The 19,767-nt window shown below is 46.8% G+C and overlaps 1 protein-coding gene and 1 non-coding gene across 5 annotated transcripts in view; both read right to left on the bottom strand.

The window, feature by feature from the left end:
• Window positions 1-19,767, bottom strand: part of LOC139250253 (uncharacterized) — a 336,554-nt gene that overhangs the window by 35,094 nt on the left and 281,693 nt on the right. The gene's annotated exons all lie outside the window — the stretch shown is intronic.
• On the bottom strand, window positions 5,510-5,707 carry LOC139250260 (U2 spliceosomal RNA). The gene has a single exon (XR_011591278.1). It is a non-coding gene; the product is annotated as a U2 spliceosomal RNA (small nuclear RNA).

The following is a 19,767-nucleotide window of genomic DNA, read 5'->3' as shown; positions in this document are numbered from 1 at the left end:
TTAACTCTGTAGTTGCAGTACACAATACATCCACATCCACAGTGTGGAGCTACAAACATTGCAAGCTTACAGACATTACAATTTTTTTGACTTGATATTGACTCTCACTGTAGTGCTGTTCCATGGTCACTGGTCACCCTCCAGTACATTGCTTAAGCTCAAGTAATGTCATGATCCATTCGTGAGCCTTGACAGTGAGTGCTTGTAGGTTGTCCAGTCGTGGAGGATAACACAGCACAGCTCAATCTTGTTTGTACCCAGTGTCCACACATGTAAAACATTTGCAGTAGCGGTCACTGCACAGCAGTCAGGAGTGGGAACATGTTGGACATTCTCCTCTCCCTAACCCAGAGGCCAAGCAGAGAATTATAATGCTACTACTGCTTCTCCCACTGAAATAACATAGACCAGAGGGTGAATCAGGCACCTTCTTGGGCTGTATGGTTCAGAGACTTTACACAGTGACAGCTAGGAGAGCCCTTTTATCGATCAAAGAGAGATGGGAAAAATAATGTGTAATGGTCAGAGTATTACATAAAATATAAATAACAGAAACAGACCATTCGGCCTAACTACCCTTGTTTATACTCCACATGAATCTCCTCCCATTCTATCTACCTCATCTCAGGCTTTCAGCATATCTTTCTATTCCGTTTTCTCTCATGTACTCATTTAGTTTCCTTTTGAAAACATGCATGTTATTTGCCTAAACTATTTCCTGTGGTAGCGAGTTTCACATTCTAACCACTCTGAGTAAAGGTATTTCTCCTTATTTCCCTATTGAACTTATTAGTAACTATGAGACTACTATCAAATTTCTTCATTCAGAGAGTTGTGAATTTTTTGAATTCTCTACCCCAGGGGGCTGTGGAAGCTCAGTTGTTGAGTATATTCAAGACAGAGATCGATAGATCTTTGGATATTAAGAGAATCAAGGGATATGGGAATAGTGCAGGCAATTGGAGTTGAGATAAAAGATCTCATTGAATGGAAAGGCTCGAGGGGCTAAATGGCCAATTCTGCTCCTATTTCTTATGTTAGTTAAGTATGGTTTAACCTTTCGGAATCCATACTGACTATTTTTTATTATATTTTCGGTCTCTAGATGCTCTTCTGTCACTTCTTCCAGTATGTTTCCTATCACGGACTGTAAGCTGACTGGTCTATAGTTCCCAGGTTTTGTTCTATCTCCTTTCTTCTATATTGGAAATACATTACTGTCCGCCAATCCTCTGGCACTACTCCCACCCTTCTATGGAACTTTTGTATATATATAAACTAGTGTGTCTGCTATCTGCTCCCTAGTCTCCTTGAGTATGTGTGGCTGCATACTGTCCACACCTGGGGATTTATCCTCTTTAATTTTGCTAGTTTGTCAATTAGTTTCTTCCTTTCTATCCCAACTGTATTAATATTTATTTTAAGCTCATCCTCTAGTGATGTGTCTATTTTGTTATTTTCTTTAGTAAAAACTGAGCCGAAGTAGTTATTCAATACTTCTGCCATTTTTCTGTCATTACCAATGTTCCCCCTAATTTATTTTTGGTGTGCGGACTCTCTTCCAGCGGCGGCAGCTGGAGAGTAGCTCGCACTAGACATCCCGATTGGTGTGTGGCCAATGACTCCTTACCTGTGAGATTATCTTGCTCATTCTTTAGTGGCCTTATCCTTACTTTAATTTTAATTTTGTTGGTTATGTGTCTATAGAACACTTTATTATTTATTTTTATATTCCTTGATAATCTGATTTTGTAATTTCTCTTTGCCTTCCTGATGGGTTTTTTAAAACTTCCCTCCCAAGTTCTTTGTATTCTTTTGTCCTCCTCTCCTTTAGTACCTAAGTACTTCTTATATGTTTTTTTCTTCAGATTCAATTTCCCCCGTTAGCTCTTTATTCATCCACGGTGCCCCATAATTAGCTTGCTTGTTTTTGGGTTTTAGTAGAATACATTTCTCTTGAACTCTATTAACTATCCTTTAAAAGATTTTTTAAGATTTTCTCCAAGTTTACTTTCTTTAGTTCCACCCTCATTTCTTCATAATTTGCTCTTTTCCATTCTATTACATTAGTCTTTCTCCCACTAATGTCACTCTCAATCCTAATTGTTGTGTTCCTAACACAGATGAGACTGCACACAGGGAAGTTAAAGTAACAGTGACCTCAGTCTTTATTAAGACACTCCAGAGTGAGGAACAGGCCTTAGGGGCCGGCTTATATACATTGCTCCCAAGGGATGCTGGGATCCCTGGTGGCGCAACATGGGAGTGCATGCTTTACAGATACACAACATCACTCCCCCTCAAAGTCAAAGTGAAAACTATTTACAAGGTGAGGCGGTCGGGAGCCTATCATTCCCTGGTGGACCGCCTCGGTACAAATGTCTGTTCTGGTGTGTTGGCTTGCCCTCGCTGGGCTGGCGTGTTGTTGGCCCTGCAGGGCTGCTGGGTGAACCTAGCCTTGCTGGGCTGTTGAGCGTGATGGGTTTGATTTCCTGGTCCGGCGTGGTGTTGTTAATCCTTTGGGTGTGTGTTGTGGGCTCGAAAAAGGTGGTGTCTGCTGTGGGTTGTTCAGGGCAGTCTGTGAACCGCAGCCACGTTTGGTCCAGGTGCTTTCTGCAAATTTGTCCATTGTCTAGTTTGACTACAAACACCCTACTCCCTTCTTTAGCTATCACCGTGCCCGCGATCCGCTTGGGACCATGTCCATAGCTTAGCACATACGCAGGGTCATTCAGATCAATTTCCCGTGACAGTGGCGCGACCATCGTTTACATTTTGTTGCTGCCGCCTGCTCTCTACCTGACCATGCAGGTTGGTGTGAACCAGCGAGAGTCTGGTTTTAAGTGTCCTTTTCATGAGTAGCTCAGCCGGGGGCACCCCTGTGAGCGAGTGGGGTCATGTGCGGTAGCTGAGCAGTACTCGGGATAGGCAGGTTTGGAGTGAGCCTTCTGTGACTCGTTTAAGGCTCTGTTTGATTGTTTGTACTGCCCGCTCTGCCTGCCCATTGGAGGCTGGTTTAAATGGGGCTGAGGTGACATGTTTGATCCCATTGCGGGTCATGAATTCTTTAAATTCGGCACTGGTGAAACATGGCCCGTTGTCACTGATCAGTATGTCAGGCAGGCCGTGGGTGCCAAACATGGCCCTCAGGCTTTCAATGGTGGCGGTGACGGTGCTTCCTGACATTATTTCACGTTCAATCCATTTTGAAAAAGCATCCACCACCACCAGGAACATTTTACCGAGAAGCGGGCCCACATAGTCGACATGGATCCTCAACTATGGTCTGAAGGGCCTGGACCACAAACTTAGTGGTGCCTCTCTGGGCACGTTGCTCAACTGAGCACACACACTGCATTGCCGTACGCAGGACTCAAAGTCAGAGTTGATACCGGGCCACCACACGTGGGATCTGGCTATCGCTTTCATCATTACTATACCTGGGTGTGTGCTGTGGAGATCCGAGATGATCGTCTCCCTGCCCTTTTTGGGTAGCACTACGCGGTTACATCACAACAGGCAGTCTGCCTGAATGGACAGCTCGTCCTTTCGCTGCTGGAAAGGCTTGATTAGATTTTGCATTTCAACGGGGATGCTGGCCCAGCTCCCATGCAGTACACAGTTTTTTACTAGGGACAGCAGAGGATCTTGGCTGGTCCAAGTCCTAATCTGGTGATTTATCATTTTCAAACACTTCCATGACCATCAACAAGTCTGCAGGCTGCGCCACCATCAACAAGTTTGCAGGCTGCGCCATTTCCACCCACGTGGTGGGCAATGGTAGCCGACTGAGAGTATCCGCACAGTTCTCGGTGCCTGGCCTGTGGTGGATGGTATAGTTATACGCTGATAGCGCGAGTGCCCACCTTTGTATGCGGGCTGAGGCATTAATATTTATCCCCATGCTTTCAGCGAACAGGGATATGAGGAGCTTGTGATCGGTTTCCAGCTCAAATTTGAGACCAAACAGGTACTGATGCATTTTCTTTACCCCGAACACACACGCTAAAGCCTCTTTCTCAATCATGCTGTAGGCCCTCTCGGCCTTGGACAAGCTCCTGGAAGCATAGGCGACAGTTTGCAACTTCCCCGCAACGTTAGCTTGTTGTAATACACACCCGATTCCATACGACGACGCAGCACATGCTAGCACAAGTCTTTTACACTTGTTATACAATACAAGCAGCTTGTTGGAGCATAAAATGTTTCTGGCTATTTCAAAAGCAATTACTTGGTTTTTACCCCATACCCAGTTCTCACCTTTGTGCAATAACACATGTCGGGGCTCTAAGAGGGTGCTTAACCCCGGTAGGAAGTTACCAAAATAGTTGAGGAGTTCCAGGAACGACCGCAGCTCCATGACGTTCTGTGGCCTGGGTGCGTTCCTGATAGCCTCTGCCTTGGCGTCTGTGGGCCGAATGCCGTCCGCCGCGATCTTTCTCCCCAAAAACTCCACTTCTGTTGCCACGAAGACACATTTCGACCTCCTCAGCCGCAGCCCTACGCGATCCAGTCGCTGGAGGACTCCTCCAGGTTTTGTAGGTGCTCGACGGTGTCCCGACCCGTGACCAATATGTCGTCCTGAAAGACCACAGTGTGTGGTACAGACTTGAATAGGCTCTCCATGTTTCTCTGGAAGATCGCTGCAGCCGACCGAATTCCAAACGGGCATCTGTTGTCGATGAACAGTCCCTTGTGCGTGTTGATGCAGGTGAGGCCCTTCGAAGACTCCTCCAGCTCCTGCGTCATGTAGGCCGAAGTCAGGTCGAGCTTGGTGAGTGTCTTGCCTCCTGCCAGTGTCGCAAATAGGTCGTCTGCCTTAGGTAGCGAGTATTGGTCCTGTAGCGAGAAACGATTAATAGTTACTTTATAATTGCCGCAAATGTTGGCCGTGCCATCACTTTTGAGTACTGGAACAATCGGGCTGGCCCACTTGCTGAATTGCACTGGGGAGATGATGCCCTTGGGTTGCAGCCTGTCCAGCTCGCTTTGCACTCTATCCCTCATCATGTGAGGTACCGCTTGCGCCTTGTGGTGAATGGGTCGTGCCTCTGGGACCAAGTTGATCCACACCTTCGCCCTGGAAAAGTTTCCAATGCCTGGCTCAAAAAGGGAAGGACATTTGTTAAGAACCTGGGTACATGAGGCCTCATCGACATGTGATAGTGCTCGGATGTCATCCCAGTTCCAGTGGATTTTGCCCAGCCAGCTCCTTCCAAGCAATGTGGGACCATCGCCTGGGACAATCCAGAGTGGCAGTTCGTGCACCGTGCCCTCGTAGGTGACCTTGACCATGGCGCTGCCCAAGACAGTGATGAGCTCTTTGGTGTACGTTCTCAGTTTCGTGTGGATGGGGTTCAGGGCTGGTCTGAGTGCCTTGTTTTTTTTTTATTCGTTGCCAATCTTTCCAATTCTTTGTCAGATCACCTTGTCAGATTACAAACGCCAGAGGTCACCTTGCACACATCAAGGATCACTCTGCGCCAATGCTCTTAGCCAAAAGGCCGAGAGCCACTGCACCGTTCCTGGAAATACTGCAATACCAGGTTCGTGCCATGGAGGTGGATGGGTCAAACCACCCCACCCACCTCCTATTTCCAAAAAGCATAGGAGAATCACCTTCCTGATCCAGGGAGAACCACGTTGGGGTCATGGTTACTCCCCTGTCAGGTCAGTTACGCATGATCTTAGCCAAAAGGCCAAGTCTCTCAAACATCTTTTTACTCATGATGGATTGGCTAGCACCAGTGTCCAGTTCCATGGCTACAGGTAAGCCATTCAATTTTACGTTTAGCGTTATAGGTGGACATTTCGTCGAAAATGTGTGCACCCCGTGTACTTCAGCATCTGCCTCCTCTCTCTGAGGCTCAAAATTGCTTTGATCCACCATGGACCGATCTTCCTCTGCCACATGGTGGTTAGCAGCTTGCAGCTCGTTTGCTCGTTGGAGGTGCCCCATTGTTCCACAGCTCTTGCAAACGTACCCTTTGAAACGGCATGAATAGGCTGAATGGAAGCCTCCACAACGCCAACAAGGTGTGAATTGCCTTGCATTCATCCTTTGTTGCGGACTCTGAGTCATCTGGATCACCTGAGGCCTGCTGGCAGTTGCAGACTCGCGGTTTCTGCCCTGTACATTTCTGCTCGCAAACACAGTTCCAGTTAATTTATGAACATGTGTCCTGAGAGATTTGTTTGGTGTTATCACTGGTGGACATAAACGCCTGTGCTATCGCAATGGCCTTACTGAGGGTCGGTGTCTCTACAGACAAAAGTTTTCGTAGGATAGTCTCGTGGCCAATGCCCAGTACAAAAAATGTCTCTGAGCATTTGCTCCAGGTAGCCATCAAACTCACATTGTCCTGCAAGTCACCATAGCTCGGTGACGTAGCTCGCCAATTCCTGACCTTCAGATCGCTGGCACGTGTAGAACCGATACCTCGCCATCAGCACGCTCTCCCTCGGGTTAAGATGCTCCCGAACCAGTGTACACAGCTCCTTATACGACTTATCTGTGGGTTTCACCGGAGCCAGAAGATTCTTCATGAGACTGTAGGTCGGTGCCCCGCAGACTGTGAGAACGCTCTCCTTTTTGCAGCGCTTCCTTCTCCGTCCAGCTCGTTGGCTACAAAGTACTGGTCTAGCCCTTCGACATAGGCTTCCCAGTCCTCACCCTCCGAGAACTTTCCAGGATGCCCAAAGTATGCTGCATCTTTGCGTTGGATTTGTATTCTCGTTGCCAGTTATTGTGTTCCTAACACAGATGAGGCTGCATACAGGAAGGTTAAAGTAACAGTGATCTCAGTCTTTAATAAGACACTCCAGAGTGAGGAACAGGCCTTCGGGGTGGGCTTATATACAGTGCTCCCAAGGGATGCTGGAATACCTTGGGACTTCAGGGGATGAGCTCCCTGGTGGCGGAACATGGGAGTGCATGCTTTACAGATACACAACAAACCTAATATTCCAGATCCCGAACTACATGTTGAAGGGTGGAAGATGCCTGTGCATGGACTTTATTAACGTGTGGTGGCCGTTGCACACCAGCCACCACCCGTTGCACACCAGCCACCACCAGTAGGCAATGAAACACGAAAGACAGACACTAATGGATTGCACAAGGATGATTAGTTGATGTTGTTATGTAGTTTCGATTAATTTATAAATTATGTTTGGAATGTTTGTTTTGTGGTGTCTCACATTTCAGCTTTGAGTCAGAGAGGGATGTTAAGGTGGGGAACTGGTGAGCAACAGGGATCTGGGGTTTCTTTCATTGGAACCGGATTCTGATGAAGCGCTTACGAACAGTGCGTTGGAATGAGGATCTGCTGCCTACCTCCTCCCTTCTTCCTCCTTCTCTTCCTGAGGTGGTCATGGAACCCATGGTGGCAATGGCTGCACTTTCATTATGGACAAGTTATGGAGGATGCAGCAGACCACCACTAAATGGGACACCCGCTTCAACGAGTACTGAGGGCTCTTCCCGAGTGGTCAAGGCAATGGAACCATTGCTTTAGAACTCTGATGGTCTGCTCCATGATGTTCCTCATTGCAGCATGGCTCTCATTATATGAGCGTTGGCTACGAGTAGTGGGGTTGCGGAGGTGAGTCATCTTTCAGGTGGAGAGAGGACAGCCCTTGTCTCTCAGCAGCCACCCTCGGGTTCGATGTGGTGGCTGGAAGATTGCTGGCACACCATGATGTGCTGGGAGTGGTCGCGTACCAACTGTACATTAAATGAGTGGTAGCCTTTGCCGTTATGGTACATCTCAGGATTGATATGTGGTGCCTGCAGAGCCAGGTGTGTGCAGTTGATGGCGCCCTGCACCATGGGTAAGCCCTATATCCTGGAAAAGTCTCATGCGCACTCCAACTGCTCTCTGTTCAGAGAGAAGGCAATGAACTCCCTTTTCCTAGAGTACAGAGCTTCTATGACCGAAGGGTGTGTTGCTTACCAGTTGCCAGGGTAAGAGACATTTTGAAACAGTTGGAATAGAATCTGGAAAGGGAGGGGGAGGATACAGTTGTGTGTTCCATGTCAGAACCAAAACTATAGGAAAGGTTAGGGAAGAAGTCCTGCTAAGGGAGTATCAGGAGTTAGGACCTCACCGATAATAATGTCGGGGTTAACACCCAAGTCACATGCAAATTTGCATCGGGACAAACAGATTAGGAAAGTCAAGACATGGGTAAAGGATTGGCCTGAGAAGAAGGGGTTCCATTATCAGGGGACACTGGCACCAGTACTGGGACAGGAAGGAGCTGTACCTTTGGGATGGGCTACATCTGAACCAGGCTGGGACCAAGGTCCAAGCGGAAAGGATAAATAGGGCTGTAAATAAGACTAATTTAAACTACTAACATGGTGGGGGGGGATGTTGAGGCTACTAGAAATGGCAGAAACCTAACAATAAAAGAATCAGGAAGAGAGAGTAAAGGACAAATTAAAGGAAGGAATAAGAATGACATGAATGGCCAGAGATCAGATAAAGTCATAGAGCATAAAGGTTAAATAACTACTAAAAACAAAGACAGAGGAATAATAAATACAATTTAAATGTATTTCAAAGCAAAATGGATGAACTGGAGGCAATAATTTGTGGAGAGGATCTGGATATGGTGTGCATGACTGAAACATAGCTAAGATAAAGGGAAATACAAAGGTCTTCTGTGGGCATATTAACAGTAAAAGGGTTGTCAGAGGAGCAGTGGGGCCAATTAAGGACCAAAATAGGGAACTATTGGCGGAGGCAGAAGGTATGGCTGAGATACTAAATGAGTACTCTGCATTGGTGTTTACCAAGGAAGAGGATTTTGGCAAAGCTATGGTAAAGGAAGAGGTTGCTGGGATACTGAATGAGATTTAAAAAATGATAGAGGAGGTGCTACACAGGCTTATGGTAATTAAAGTGGATAAGTCACCCGGTCTTGATAGGATGCATCCTAGGTTGCTGAGCGAAGTAAGGGTAGAAATTGCGGAGGTGCTGCCCACAAGGGGATTGAAAATGTTACTCCCTTGTTCAAAAAAGGGGAGAAGGATAAATTTGGAAATTGCAGGCCTGTCAGTTTAATGTCGGTGGTGGAGAAGATTTTAGAAACAATAATCCGAGAAACAATTATAAGCCACTCGGACAAGCATGGACTAATAAAGGAGAGCCAGCACAGATTTGTTAAGGGCAAATTATGTTTAACGAATCGTATTGAGTTTTTTGATGAGTTAACATCATCATCGTCATCATAGGCAGTCCCTCGAAACGAGGATGACTTGCTTCTACGCCAAAAAAGGATGAGTTTACAGGTGTTTCAATGAAGGACCTAATATTCCAGATCCTGAACTACATCTTGAAGGGTGGAGGATGCCTGTGCGTGGATTTTTTTTAACGTGTGGTGGCCGTTGCACACCAGCCATCACACGGGCTTGACAGAGCTAGGTCTTGGTCCAGTGGCAAGGATTACCCAAGACTAACAGGAACCTGCTCTGCTGCACAGACCGAGCGCGCACACATTTCGCAGTGTGGGCTGGCCCTTGCTGCCCCTGGGCCCTCGCCTCTTCTGGGTCCCGAACTCATGCCTCTCCTTGACCCCGGTCACTTCCCTCTATGGACTCTTGCCGCTCCTTCACCCCTCCTGCTGTGCCTGCCCGCACTGCAATCAGCGACCTGGCTTTGTAGCCGTCGCCCTCCTGCAGCAGCACGTGCTGCTCCCTGCAGTGGTATGCTGCCTCACACTGCTCCCTCCAATGGCCCTGGCCGGCTGATGGTCTTGCAGGCCGGGACTGCGCCGATTTCCGGGCAATACTGTATATACTTGTGAAATGCACACCTTGACCACAGGGGGTAAACTTGTGGGAGACACTCCTCACCTGGTCATCCAGGTATATAAAGGGAGGTCCCACGCAGTGTCATCACTTCTTGGTCCTGTGAATAAAGGTGCAGGTCACAGAGTGACCTTGTCCATAGAATGTGCCTCATGTGGATTGTGCTATTGTGTAAGGACTTTACAGTGGCGACGAGAAACGGGAATCAACGACCCACGAGAATGGCTACCGGTAGCACAGAGGAATGGTACTGTGTTGGTGAGGACTGGGACGATTTCATTGAGCGGCTTCAGTAGAGCTTTGTCACAAAGGACTGGCTGGGAGATGCAGCGGCCGACAAGCGAAGGGCTCATCTACTGACCAATTGTGGATCTAAGACTTACGCACTCATGAAAGATCTGCTAGCACTCAAGAAGCCGGCGGACAAAACCTTTGAAGAGCTCAGCAAGCTAATCAGTGAGCACCTCAAACCGGCGAGCAGCATACACATGGCTCGACACAGATTTTATACCCACCGACGTCGGGAAGGACCGAGCATACCGGACTTCGTTGCGGTCCTCCGGCGCTTGGCCAGCGCCTGCAGGGGGGAGATGCTAAGGGATTTCTTTATTGAGGGCATCGGTCATGCCGGAATTTTCAGAAAGTTAATCGAGACCAAGGACTTGACCTTGGAAGCGGCGGCGTTGCTGGCTCAGACTTTTATGGCGGGGGAGGAGGAAACCAAGATAATATACACGTGCAACTCTGACTCCAACATGGCGATGGATCAGGGGGTCAATATCATAAACGCGACTCAGAACCTAGCAGGCAGGCAAAGGCAGTTCGACACACCCCAGGCAGCAATAGACCCCAGAACAGGCTTTCAACACAGACAATGGCAGGCTGAATGGACATTTACGCCATCCCAGTGGACAATGCGTTCTGGGATGGGGCCATTGACACCCACTAACAGGGTGCTCAAGAGCAGTCAAAGGGACAATCAGCGAGGAATGCCTGGTAACAGCTCTTTTGTTCACAACAATGGGAATCTCAGTTCATGCTGGAGGTGTAGGGGCAGACATGCTGCCAGGACTTGCAGGTTTCAACAGTTCGCCTGCAGAAATTGTAACCTCACTAGCCATTTAGTTAGAATGTGCAGAAAGCCTGTGACCAGGCTAATTTATGAGGCGAATGTACCAGAAGAGGGGTCTGTGAGCAGGATGACGCATGGGGCAAATCAATGGACGCTGAAGTTCAGCGGGTTCATGTGGCAAATATTCACAGCTCATATACCAAAACGCCACCTATGATGATGAAGGTCCTATTAAACGGCATCCTGGTATGCATGGAGCTGACACGGGGGCCAGCCAGTCACTCATGAGCGTTCAACAATTCGAAAAGCTATGGCCACTCAAAACCAGCAGACCCAAACAAGAACGCATTGAAACTCAATTACGAACGTACACCAAAGAAATCATTCCAGTGCTAGACAGTGCAATGTTGGCTGTCACACACAATGGATCAGTGAACTGGCTGCTGCTCTGGATTGTCCTGGGCAATGGTCCCGTACTGTTGGGGAGGAGCTGGTTAGCTGAGATGAACTGGAAATGGGGGGATGTGCACGCAGTTTCATCTGTGGAGCGAAGTTCATGCTCACAGGTCCTACAGCAATTTGAGTCGCTATTCCAACCAGGCGTCGGGATGTTCAAAGGTACCAAAGTAGTGATTCGCATCACCCCGGACGCCAGTCCAGTGCACCACAAAGCCAGAGCTGTGCCGTATGTGATGCGGGAGAAAATTGAAAGCGAATTGGAGCGTTTGCTGAGAGAGAGCATCATCTCACCCGTTGCATTCAGCGACTGGGCGAGCCCCATTGTTCCCGTCCTAAAAGCGGATGGCTCGGTCAGGATCTGTGGCGACTACAAAGCCACTATCAACCGGGTGTACCTACAAGACCAATACCCACTTCCGAGAGCGGAGGATTTTTTTGCCACGCTGGCAGGTGGCAAGCTGTTCACCAAGTTGGACCTCACTTCAGCCTACATGACCCAAGAACTGGCCAACGAATCCAAACTACTGACCACAATCACCACGCACAAGGGACTGTTTGTTTACAACAGGTGCCCGTTTCGCATTCGATCAGCGGCCGTGATCTTTCAAAGAAACATAGAAAGCCTGCTCAAATCCATTCCGGAAACAATCGTATTCCAGGACAATATCCTCATCATGGGTTGGGACACCGAGGAACACCTCCACAACCTGGAAGAGGTGCTACGCCGACTGGACTGGGTAGGCCTGTGACTCAAGAAGCCTAAGTGTGCGTTTTTGGCTCCCGAAGTCGAGTTTCTGGGCAGGAGGGTTGCTGCAGACGGGATTCGGCCTACCAAATCCAAAACAGAGGCGATTCGACGAGCGCCCAGGCCCTGCAACACATCGAAGTTGCGTTCATTTCTGGGACTCTTGAACTATTTCGGGAACTTTCTGCTGAACTTAAGCACATTGTTGGAGCCGCTACACGTGCTCCAGCGTAAGGGTTGCGATTGGTTTTGGGGCGACTGTCACAGTTGGCTTTTGATCGGGCGCGAAACCTACTCTGTTCAAATAAGTTGTTGACCCTGTACAACCCTTGTAAGAAATTGGTTCTGACATGTGATGCATCGTCCGATGGGATTGGGTGCGTGTTGCAGCAGGGCAATGCTGAGGGGTAACTCCAACCTGTGGCTTATGCCTGCAGGTTGCTCTCTCAAGCAGACGGGAATATGGGATGGTTGAGAAGGAAGCACTCGCATGTGTCTATGGGGTGAAAAAGATGCACCAGTACCTTTTTGGCAGGAGGTTCGAATTAGAAACGGACCACAAGTCATTAACATCCCTGTTGTCAGACAGCAAGGCTGTCAATGCCAATGCTTCAGCTCGCATACAGCGATGGGTTCTCACGCTGGCTGCGTATGACTACACCATCCGGCACCGGCCGGGCATTGAAAATTGCGCTGACGTGCTCAGCAAGCTTCCACTAGCCACCACTGAGGGGGCAGCGGAGCAAAGCGCTGAGATGGTCATGGCCGTTGATGCCTTTGACAGCGCAGGCTCCCCCATCACAGCCCGCCAGATCAAAATCTGGACCAACAGAGATCTCCTATCTTTAATTAAGAAATGTGTCCTGACTGGGTATTGGGCGCCCACACACGGAGCATGCCCTGAGGAGGTCAGACCGTTTCACAGGCGGATGGATGCGCTCTCCATCCAAGCCGACTGCCTCCTATGGGGCAGCCGGGTAGTCATGCCCCAGAGGGGCAGGGGAGCTTTCATCAGGAAACTCCACAGCGAGCACCCAGGCATCGTGCTGATGAAGGCCATTGCCCGGTCACACATTTGTGTGATGTCTGTAAGTGCTGTAAGCTTGTAATGCTTGCAGCTCTATACTGGGATGTGGACGTATTGTGTACTGCAGCTGCAGAGTTACAATAAACAGACAGGCAGCTTCCAGTAGCTTCCGGACTGAGAGCCTGCCATCTTAAGAGCTGTGTGTGTGTGCTCTGTTAAGATATCACAGTTGGCGACTGAGGATGGGATTTTTTCGGATGTTTAAAGCTTAAATTTTGTTGATGAAGGATTCAGCCAGCCGACAGAAGACTTTGGAAGTTTCTGTCTTTGAAAAAAAAATACAAAATCCGAGGTAAACTACAGCACAGGTGAGAACAGCTAGAGTTTAAACATGGCAGGTGTAATCGGATATTTGGGTGAATATAGACACAACCAGGAACATTTTAAAGCATATGTGGACCGGCTAGAAATGTATTTCACTGCAAATAACATAATCAAAGTTCCAGACAATGCAGTCCAGAACCAGGCTGTATTGGAACGTAAGAAAGCGATTTTCTTATCGGTGGCGGGTCCGGCATTATACGAAACCCTTGTAAATTTGCTTGTGCCTGACGAGCCAAAGGACACAATGCTTAAAGAGATTTTAATGAAGCTGGAGCAGCACTATAACCCCAAACCGTTAGAAATTGCTGAAAGCTTTTGTTTCGGGATATGGAATCAAAAGATTTATGAAAGTATCAATGATTATATCATAGCATTAAAAAAACTATCGATGCACTGTAATTTTGGGAAATTTCAAAACCGAGCATTACGGGATCGTTTTGTTTGTGGGGTGAAAATTGATGCGACCAGAAGGAAGTTATTGACGACGGATGACTTGACTTTTGAGATTGCTTGTCAGACAGCGAGGTCGATGAGCATGGCCGAACAATATTCCCGAGAATTAAATAATGATTACGGTCGTCAGTCAACCGAGGTAAATCATCTGCAGGTTCAAAGTAAAAGACGGCCAGGGCCGAAAGTCTCAGAAACTGGAAATTCTAACAGAACGTCAAAGTCGTGCTATAGGTGCCTGGGACAACACATTGCTAAAAGTTGTCCATATGTGAAGGCAGAGTGTTTCTTCTGCAGAAAGACTGGGCATCTTGCGAAGGCATGCCGACTGAAGGGTAAACCAACTTTTAAAGCTATGAGTCCAGCGTTCAAAGCTATGCGTAGTAATCCAGAGACTGCATGGCTTGGAAGAACAACAGTAGGGCGAGATGTTAGAATTACACGTCATCAGGAACACGAGGTTAATGGACAGCGATTCAGAAAGCATCAAAATCCACATAGATGTTGCGGAATTCAAGATACCAACGGAAATTGACACGGGTGCCTCCGTGAGTGTAGTCCCGGAGTCACTATATTGCGACAAATTGCGTGATTTCCAACTGGAGAAATCCAAGATAGAGCTGCGAGGCTACTCGGGAGAGAAAATTCCTGTAGTAGGCCGTATCACCGTACCGGTGAAATATAAAGATCAATTTCAGAACTTGCCTCTAATAATAGTGAAAGGAGACAAGACTGCTTTACTAGGAAGAAATTGGTTAAGCTCACTGAAGCTGGATTGGAGTAAGGTCTTTTCTGTGGAAGCGAGATTTTCATCAACGGATGAGGTTGTCAAACAGTATCCGAAGGTGTTCTGTGAAACGGGCAGTCCGATCCAAGGCTTCAAGGCGAGTGTCAGGGTACAGAAGGACGCTAGATCGGTTTACTACAAGCCAAGTTCCGTACCATATGCACTCAAAGAGAAAGTTGAGCAAGAACTCAAAAGACTAGAGACTGAGAACATTATTTGTAAGACAGATCGATGTAATTGGGCTACACCCATTGTTGTTGTACCTAAGTCTGATGGTAAAGTAAGATTGAGTGGTGATTATAAGGTAACCGTAAACCAGGTTCTAGAGAGTAATGTCCCAAATACATTGCCGAATATAGTAGATTTGTTCACAACACTAACAGGTGGTCAGATCTTCTCAAAACTGGATCTTACGAATGCTTACTTACAGCTTGAACTAGATGAAGAGTCCAAGTCATGTTTGACTATAAACACTCATCTAGGCCTATATCAATTTAATAGACTACCGTTTGGAGTGTCTTCCGCCCCTGCCATATTCCAAGGGGTGATGAACCAGATTTTGCAAGGTATTGAAGGGGTAGTATGTTATTTGGATGACATACCAATTTCAGCACCAAATAGGAAAATTCATCATAAAATATTGAATGAAGTCCTCAAACGGCTAGAGAAGCACAAAGTACGAGTGTCTGCTTATAAGTGTGACTTATTTAAAAACTCAGTGGAGTACTTAGGGTACAGAGTAGACAAAGATGGTTTACATCCGACCAAGGCAAAATTGGATGCAATTAGAAATGCACCTACTCCCAGGAATGTCACTGAATTTCGTTCATTCTTGGGTCTTTTGAACTATTATGGGAAGTTCCTACCAAATTTGGCTACAGTATTACATCCATTAAATGAACTTTTGAAAAAACAGGTCCAGTGGAAGTGGTCAAAAGAATGCGATACAGCATTCAAGGAGTGTAAAAACAAATTGGTAGAGAGCACCATGTTAGTTCACTATGACATATCTAAGGAAATTAAACAAGCATGTGATGCCGCTCCATATGGAGTTGGGGCAGTGATCTCTCATGTATTAAGCAGTGGGGAGGAGAGACCAACTGCTTTTGCTTCACGCACTCTCAGTGTCAGTGAGAGAAATTATGCGCAAATTGAAAGGGAAGCTTTGGCATTAATTTTTGGGGTCAAGGAGTTTCACAAATACTTGTATGGTCGTAAATTTACCATCGTTACGGACCATAAGCCCCTAACAGCAATCCTCCATCCAAAGTCCCCAGTTCCAACATTAGCTGCAGCCTGAATGCAGAGATGGGCTTTGATTTTATCAGCATATACATATGATATTGAATAAAGACGATCAGCTGATCACAGTAATGCTGATGCAATGTCTAGATTGCCTTCCCCATCACAGGGTACACCCGATAGGGAAGAAGTGTTTTATTTTTCATACATTGATAAACTGCCAGTCACAGCTGAAGAGATTGGTAGAGCAACCAAACATGACCCATTGATGTCAAAGGTGTATGAGGAGATTGCAACTGGATGGCCAAACCAGGGAACAGACAAAGATACACATCCATTCTTCATTCGTAGGAATGAATTATCAGTCGATAAAGATTGTATCATGTGGGGTGCAAGAGTGGTTATACCAAATAAATTCAGGTCCAAATTATTAGGAGACCTCCATGACCAGCACCTGGGAATGTGCTTGACCAAGAGTTTTGCACGCAGTTATTTATGATGGCCAGGTTTTGATAAAGATATCGAGTACATTGTGAGTCAGTGTACGACATGTCAATCGGTAAGCAAGCAACCACCACCAGTACCATTACAGCCATGGAAATGGCCTTCCAGGGTGTGGCAAAGGCTACATATTGATTTTGCCGAGTTAGATGGACAACAATTGTTCATTGTAATTGATAGCCATTCAAAGTGGGTTGAGGTGTTTCCAATGTGGAAAATAGCAACAAATAAAACATTGGACATTTTACGAAAATTATTTTCTGCATTTGGCCTCCCTGAAGAAATTGTTTCTGATAATGGACCACAATTTCGCTCAGAAGAATTTGCACAATTCACAAGCAAAAATGGTGTGAAACATACCAACGTTCCACCATACCACCCTGCTTCGAATGGTGCAGCAGAGCGCACTGTACAAATTGTCAAACATGCCCTCATAAAATAAATGTTAGATCCAAATCCAAGAAAACGGCAGTTGTCATTGGATCACAAATTGGCTAATTTTTTGATTACATATCAAAATACTCCTCATACAACTACAGCGGAGTTGTTTCTCAAACGACTGCCATGAACCAGATTCTCATTGTTAAAGCCAAATTTGGCACAGTCTATAGAAGAGACACAAATCAGACAAAAAGAGAATCATGATAGAGGTCGAGTAAAAGAGAGAAGAGTGAAATTAAACCAGAAGATGAGAGTGAAGAACCATCACCAAAAATGTTTAAAGTGGTTACCCGGAAGAATGGTGAAGATATGTGGTCCTCGCACATATTTGGGAAAGATGTTTGATAATGGACAGGTTAGGTTTGTCCAGATTGATCATATTTTACCTACAGACATGGAAAGAGTTGAAGGTGGGAATGATTCAATTATTTCTGACTCATCAGATAGTTTTAATATACCAATAGCAAATCCTAAATCCAATGTACTGGAAACAAATCCAAGAGAGAATCAGAATGAAAGTCTGAGTCCGAGTCAGGGAAACAAAGAGCCTGAAGTTAGAGGGAGTACAAATGAAAATCAAGGAAATTCCATGGAGGAAAATGTTCCTCAGGATGACCCTCCAATGAGTGTGAAATCAACACCATGTTTGGAAGGTTCTGTTCGAGAGCGAAGGTATCCTCTTCGAAACAGAAAACAAGTCGTAAAGTTAAATTTGTAAATATATATAAAAATGAAGTTATTTATGATGTTTGTTATGATGGTTTTTTCATTAAGAAGGGAGAAGTGTGATGTCTGTAAGTGCTGTAAGCTTGTACTGCTTGTAGCTCTATACTGGGATGTGGACGTATTGTGTACTGCAGCTGCAGAGTTATAATAAACAGACAGGCAGCTTTTGGTAGCTTCCGGACTGAGAGCCTGCCATCTTAAGAGCTGTGTGTGTGTGCTCTGTGAAGATATCACAGTTTGGTGGCCGGGAATTGATTCAGACCTGGAACACTGTGCTCACAGGTGTACAACGTGTGCTCAGCTGGGAAATGTCCCCTGGGAGGCCCCGCTCAGCCCGTGGCCCTGGCCCACCAGGCCATAGTCACGCATTCACGTAGACTACGTGGGCCCGTTCATGGGGAAAATGATTCTCATCGTGATTGATGCGTACTCGAAATGGATCGAGTGCATCATTTTGAATTCATACACGACATCCACCACTGTGGAGAGTCTACGTGCGGTCTTTGCGACCCACGGTTTGCCGGACATCCTTGTTAGCGATAATGGCCCATGTTTCACTTGCTACGAATTCCGGGAGTTCATATCGGGTAATGGCATCAACCATGTCAGGACAGCAACGTTCAAGCCGGCCTCCAATGGTCAGGCGGAACGTGCGGTCCAAATCATAAAACAAGGCATGCTCAGGATTCAAGGTCCCTCCCTTCAATGCCGCCTATCGCGCCTCCTGCTGGCCTATAGGTCCCGACCCCACTCACTCACGGAGGTCCCGCCTGCAGAGCTCCTTATGAAACGTACACTCAAAACTCGGCTGTCCCTCATTCATCCAGTCCTGTCCGACATTGTTGAAGGCAAGCGGCAGTCCCAAAATGAGTACCATGACCGTAATTCAAGGGGGAGATGTATAGAAATTGGTGACCCCGTATTTGTTCTCAATCACGCTTTGGGGCTCAAATGGCTTGAAGGTACTGTAATAGACAAAGAGGGGAATAGGGCTATCGTGGTTAAGCTTAACAATGAGCAGATATGCCGCAAGCATCTGGACCAAGTAAAAAAAAGGTTCAGCATGGACTCTGAGGAACCTGAGGAAGATCATGAGATGGTATTCACACCACCGCCAGTGAACGAGCAACAAGAGCATTCAGCAGCATGCATAGTCCCTGCGGTCAGCCCGGACAGGCCGGAATCACCACAGGGGACAGACACGCAGGCCAAGGCTCAACAGCCAGAGCCCCAACTGCTGCGCTCCACGAGGGAGTGCAAACCACCCGAAAGACTTAACCTGTGATCCCAATAAGACGTTGGGGGGAAGGTGATGTCATGTATGTAACCTTCATGTAACAACACTGCAATACTGTATATACGTAAGAAATGCACACCTTGACCACAGGGTGTGAACTTGTGGGAGACACTCCTCACCTGGTCATCCAGGTATATAAAGGGAGGTCTCATGCAGGGTCATCACTTCTTGGTCCTGTGAATAAAGGTGCAGGTCACAGAGTGACCTTATCCATAGAATGTGCCTCGTATGGATTTGTGGTATTGTCTAAGGACTTTACAACACACACACACACACACACACACACACAGAAACACAGACACACAGAAACACACACACACAGACACACACACACAGACACACACACACACACACAGAAACACACACACACAAAAACACACACACAGACACACACACACACACAGACACACATACACACACACAGAAACACACGCACACACAGAAACACACACACACACAGAAACACACACACACATACACAGAAACACACACACACAGAAACACACAAACACACAGACAGGCACAGACACACACACACACAGAAACACACACACACAAACACACACACACACAGAAACACACACACACACAGAGAAACAGACACACACACACAGAAACACACACACACATACACAGCAACACATAGACAGACACACACACAGTGAAACACACAGACAGACACACACACAGAAACACACACACACACATACTCAGAAACACACACACACACAGAAACACACAGACAGACACACACACACACACACAGAAACACACAAACACACACACACACAGAAACACACACACACATACACAGAAACA

Source organism: Pristiophorus japonicus, unplaced genomic scaffold (assembly GCF_044704955.1).
Source record: "Pristiophorus japonicus isolate sPriJap1 unplaced genomic scaffold, sPriJap1.hap1 HAP1_SCAFFOLD_359, whole genome shotgun sequence".
NCBI lineage: Eukaryota > Metazoa > Chordata > Chondrichthyes > Pristiophoridae > Pristiophorus > Pristiophorus japonicus.
This window is presented reverse-complemented; position numbering and strand designations above follow the sequence as displayed.